The following is a 6,000-nucleotide window of genomic DNA, read 5'->3' on the forward strand; positions in this document are numbered from 1 at the left end:
CAATGCTGAAGTTTTCTTTGGGTTAGGCTGCAGTTTGCAGATTTAATCAAGGGCTTCTCCCACAGGCATCAGCTTGACATTAAATGTAAGGGCCCATTAAGTGAGAGCTTAGCAGCCGCTCTGCTTGTGACGCTGTCTTTGCAGCTGGGAGGGAGAAGACATCGAGAGGCCTCAAACTGTTGGAGCAACTAGACCCATTTGTTAGCTGCTTTCCTAAAGGTGGCCGAGGATGGGGTGAGAAGGTGGACAGGCTGGCCCTCCCTAGGATTCCGGGGTAAACGGGGCTCTGTGTCACGGTGATAAATATCCCAGCTGACAAAAGAGTGAGACTGGGAACCTATTTCAGGGACACAGTTTGGTGTGTCTCATTTTCAACACAGACAGCACCAGGGTGGAAGTTGTGTTTTCAGCAGGTCTGACTTGAAAGGTTTAGTTATTCTGCTCCTGAAAACCCTAAGCATCATTTGGGAGTTGGGCCTCCAGTGCGACATGATTGGCTCAGAGTGTTTTCTTACACAGTAGCCAGCTTATATTCGGTAATCGGTATTTACCCAAAGTGTCTGGCCGCCTTCTCAGTGTTGAGTCCTTTTATGACAGGTCTTTGCCCTCATCTAAGCCTTCTCACCATAATTGGCATTGTAGACAATTAGCTTTGTGACTCTATGGAAATCACGTCACCTGTAGGAAATTATCTTCCCACTTATCTGACCTTCCTGCCAAAGGCAATACCATTTCCTGTTATTAGATTTGCTTTCTATCCGGTAAGCTCTTTTTGTCTGTTGCTTCCTGACATTTTATTTTATCCAAGAATTGTCACTGCAGCATCTTATCAACAGCTGAAGAATCTGTCTCCATACAAAGCATCTGCATTTCCCCTGAGCCTACCTTTGCAGTGCTGTGTTTGAACATTGATGACAGGGTAGTGAAATAGTACTGCTAATAAATGCATGCTAGGATTTTCAGTTCAAGGTAATAGAATTATGAAACTCTTTAAGATTTTACCTTATTTTATTTTTACTCTGAAAGCATAGAAAGAAAATAAATTCAGCAAACAATGCATTTAAGGCTGTTTGTAATGAGGGAATGAATCAGCACATACTTCCCTGACTACCTCTGTGCACATGGTATATTTGTTTTTAGCCTCCACATGGGCCGTAGAGGGTACTGAGATTGCTTATTTAAAAAGACATTGTGATGTATACTTCTCTTTGATCTTCCCTTTCAACTCATTAAATACTTATTTAATAATCTGGTGCTACCCTTGGCTTTCAGTTTTCTATAGAGTTTCTGCCTTGTCCATATGTCACTCTACCAGTCTCCCTGAGTGAATCCATCCACTCCCGTGGTATTACTTCCCATATATGTGCAGATGATTCCCACTTCTTAACCTCCTACGAAATCTCTCCTCTAAGCACAGACCCATCCATCCAAGTACATGTGCTGTGGATATCGTTCTGTATAAATAAAACACTGATTGGCCAGTGGCCAAGCAGGAAGTATAGGTGGGATAAGGAGAGAGGAAAATTCTGGGAAGTGAAAGGCTGAGAGAGGGAGACACTGCCAGCCGCCGCCATGACAAGCAGCATGTGAAGATGCCAGTAAGCCACAAGCCACGTGGCAAAGTATAGATTTATAGAAATGGGTTAATTTAAGATATAAGAACAGTTAGCAAGAAGCCTGCCATGGCCATACAGTTTTTAAATAATATAAGTGTGTGTTTATAAGTGGGCTGTCGGACTGCCGGGGCTTGGTGGGACCCGAAGAGAAGCTCTCCAGCTACATACATGTTGCACGTATTTATTAGGAGATCAGTATATCTCATACTTTATCTAAAATCAAGCTGTTTTCTTTCTTCCTAAGTCTGCTTATTTCTCCCTCCCCAGTCACCAGACATCCAAGTCCTCCTGAGATTGTGGTTTATTATCAGAATTATTTTAATGTCTAAATCATTGGGTCTCACCTGGGGCCACCTTTGCCTTCAGGGTTATTTGGTAATGTTTGAGACATTCTTGGTGCTTACAACTGGCAGGGACCTGGTTCTGTTACTTAGCGGAGGATGGAGGCTAAGGAGACTCCCAAGCATCCTACAAGATACTCCTCCACAACAAAGAAAATGTCTGGCCTAAGACGTTAGTGGTCCTATGACTGGGAATCCTTCTTCTAAAGTTTCCTCTCTCCCTTCTTTACATTGAACTGCATTAAACTATCCTTACTACCGTTAGCAGCATGTTTACTGATACCCAGAATTATCATGCAGCCCTTTATCAGCTCAACACAGTCCTAATTATTAGAATTTCAAATATGAACACACACACACACACACACACACAAGCATATACTGTACTCAATGATTTTATAGTCCAATGAAAGGGAACATAAGTAAATAGATGATTAATTTTCTCAGTATGATAATAGCCATGACATGTTAGGTAGTCTAATGGGACATCATCTTATATCTGAATCTTGTCCTCTTCCCATATCTTTCCTCAAAATGTAACCTAAGTACTGTTCTTCTCAAGCATTCTTCTTCCCATGATTCTTTATCACCTACATCAGGAAATAAGTTGCCTGTTGCTTTGTATATGAGGCTTCCTTAGATACCCTCACCTGCTTCTCTGGTTCCATATTGTCTCTCCTCATTCTGTAATCCAGTGCTGGGATTCAGGCCTTCCAAATCAGCCTCCTTGGTACCCACAGTACTTTATACCCTTTAACCCTATGTGGACTCCACATCACATTTAAGCCAACTGACATGTTTATATTATATGACAATGTATATATTCATTTTCACCTGTGAATTCCTAGCATTTAGCACTGCTTCTTAGGCAGACGCTTGACGATCTTGGGCACCCAGTAAACATGTAAATGAGCCATTGCTTGCTTCTTATCCCACAGGAATCTCAAATTTGATGTTTCTAAAACCTACAAGTAAAAAATGGACTGTGGAGGGTGGAGATATGGCTCAGTACTCTTGGGCATACTGCTCTTGGAGAGGACTGGAGTTCAGTTCCTAGCACCTGCTTTGGGTGGCTCACAAGGGCTGTAACTCAAGCTGGGTCTCCAATGCCCTCTTCTGACCTCTGTGGGCACCACATGCACATGTACAAACCCACACTCAGACATCCATATGTGAATAATTTTTTAAAATGAATGAACTTTGACTCCTGAGTCTAGCCACTGTTAGCTATGACCTTGTCACCTTCCCTAGTTTCCTGCACTTCGTTGCTTCTCCTGTGAAATGGGGATACTTGCACCCATTTTAAGCATTGTTGGCTAAGTGTTATTCCATGTACAGCACAAAGAATGCTGGCGAGTGGAAACAGGAAGCGTTAGATGCTACAATTTGATGGCAATCTCAGGAAACGTCATACATAGATCCTCCCTGTTTTGAGGAGTACTGTGAAAACCTGTAAACCTTCCAGGGTAACACATGTTCACAGGGTACTGCCTGTTCTTAAAGGGAGAATGGAGGTAACAAGAACGTCACTGTTGAGAAAGCAGCTGTTCATTTTTCTTGGGGCTCTCATGTATTCATGACTTCCTTGAGAAAGTGATACCTTCCTACCTGTGTGGTACCTAGTTTCTAAGCACTTAAATAGCAAAGAAGTTTGAAGCAGTCTCATCATACAAACCAGGCTGGCCTCAAGCTAGCTGTCAGCCTTCTGAATGCTGTATAGGTGCATGCTACCTTGCCCAGGCTTAAAGAGTCCTTCACAGTAGATTACCACCATGGCGCTTCTGCAACAGGGTAAGAATAGTAGCCATCTGCATTTTCCCTAAAAAGGAGATTCTGTGAACTAAGCTCTCTGATCTGTGACATTGTGGCTGATGTCCCCAGAGAGAGCTGTCAGGAAGCTAGAAACTTAGGATCATATGAAGCAAACTCTTCAATCTCTCTAAAAATGAGATCTGTGCATCAAAATAAGAACTAGGAGTTACATACAGCTTGTGTCTTCACCTAAACGTAGGCTGCCCCAAGGCAGAAGGGAATAAAGAATGACTCAGACTGATTATTTTTCTGAGGAGAACCAGCCTACTTGTGAAGGTGTTAACAGTTATTTGAAACAAAGTCATGAAAAGTTTCCCCAGATTCCTGCCACTTATACTAGGTGATACAGCCCACTTCAGTCCTGGTTCATTCCTTTCTTTCAAGCTTAACTGTTGTTGGTTGTTTTTGCTTTTTTGTCTCTTTGCTTATTGGTATTTTGGGGGTCCACCACCCAGCTCCCAAATAAATCACACACAGAGGCTTATTCTTAATTATAAATGTCCAGCCTTAGCTTGGCTTGTTTCTTGCCAACTTTTCTTAACTTATCCCATCTACCTTTTGCCTTTGGGCTTTTTTCCTTTTCTTACTTATGTATATCTTACTTTAACTCTTATTCCGAGGCTGGCTGGGTGGCTGAGTGGCTGGCCCCTAGCATCCTGTCCTTCTCTCCTTGTTTTCTTGCTCTTTCTTCTTTTCTTGTTCCTAGATCCTCCTCTTTTCTCAGATTCTCCTTTTTTAGTCTTTCTTCCTGCCAGCCCCACCTATCCTTTCTCCTATCTCACTACTGGCCATTCAGCTCTTTATTAGACCAATCAGGTGTTTTAGACAGGCAAAGTAACACAGCTTTACAGAGTTAAGCAAATGCAACATAAAAGAATGCAACATATCTTTGCATCATTAAACAAATGTTCCACAGCATAGACAAACGTGACACACCTTAAAATAATATTCCACAACACCTAACAATAGACATTTATTCAACCTCTAAACCAATGAATAAATATTTTATGCTGTGGATCCTGCTATCTCTCTTGTAACTACTCAACTCTATTATTATAATGAAAATCAGCCATATAAAACATATGGACAAATTAATGTGACTGTTTTGAGCATGAAATGTGACATATTTGACCTTTGGGAAACAGTTTGTCAATGCCTGACCTAGATGAAGAGCAAAATACTTGAGGGATACAAATTAACAAAAGTGACTAACGCTTGAATATGTACATCAATTCATAATGGAACATATGACTTAAGACCTTCCTTCAAGAAATAGATCCAGATGGTTCCACTGGCAAATCCTGTCTAACACTGAAACAAATAATACCAAATTCTACACAAAAACAGGAGAGTGATGACTGGAACTTTCCCAACATATGCTCTGAAGCTGGCATTGCCCTGCAACTAAAACCAGGCAAGGAAACAAAAGTATAGGTCAGTATCTTTCAAGCATAGAAGCAACAATTCTTAACAAATGAACAATAAATTCATGGCCAAATGAAGTCTATTGCAGGATTATAAGGTCAATTTAATGTGCAAATGTCAGTGTAGATGACCACGTTAGCAAAGAAGGAAAACGCCATCACTTAATGGAGAATAAGCATTTGACAAAGTAACATCTGTCCATGATAAAATTCTTGGTAAATAGTAACATAGTGACTCCTTAATCTAGCAGAGGCGTCGATGAACATCCTGGAGGTGATACAGCACTTGATGGAAGGTTGTTACAAGGACACACATTCTCTTCACCATTGTACTAAGAGTTCTAACTATTGTAATGAGGCCAGAAAGAGAACTAGCTAGACAGCCAAAAAAGCTAAAACATTTCGTCACTGGTGATATGACTCTATCAATTAGAAAACCCTACTCATTCTTCAGAATGAATCGGTGAGTGCAGGAAGGTCCTAGGAGGCCAAAACAAATATTCCTAGCCATCATACAAAGTTGAAAATTTTATAAATTCCATCCTGATAGCCTCTAAAACATGGAATACCTAAAAGTAAAATTTAACACAACGTATAAGACCTATGCACTGTGTACTTCAAAATGACTGAAAGACAGATTTAAGATGGTGGCAGAGTTAGACCATGCCATGACAGCCTCTGCACAGGTACCCATGTGTGCAGCTCCTAACACCCAACCATCTTCCCAAGAGCTAAGGGAACAGGGTGAGAGCACAGCTCCTGATTCTTAGCATAATTAAAGCTGTGCTGAAGGAGGCAGGAAAGAAA

The sequence above is a fragment of the Peromyscus eremicus genome, chromosome 16_21 (genome assembly GCF_949786415.1).
Source record: "Peromyscus eremicus chromosome 16_21, PerEre_H2_v1, whole genome shotgun sequence".
Classification (NCBI taxonomy): domain Eukaryota; kingdom Metazoa; phylum Chordata; class Mammalia; order Rodentia; family Cricetidae; genus Peromyscus; species Peromyscus eremicus.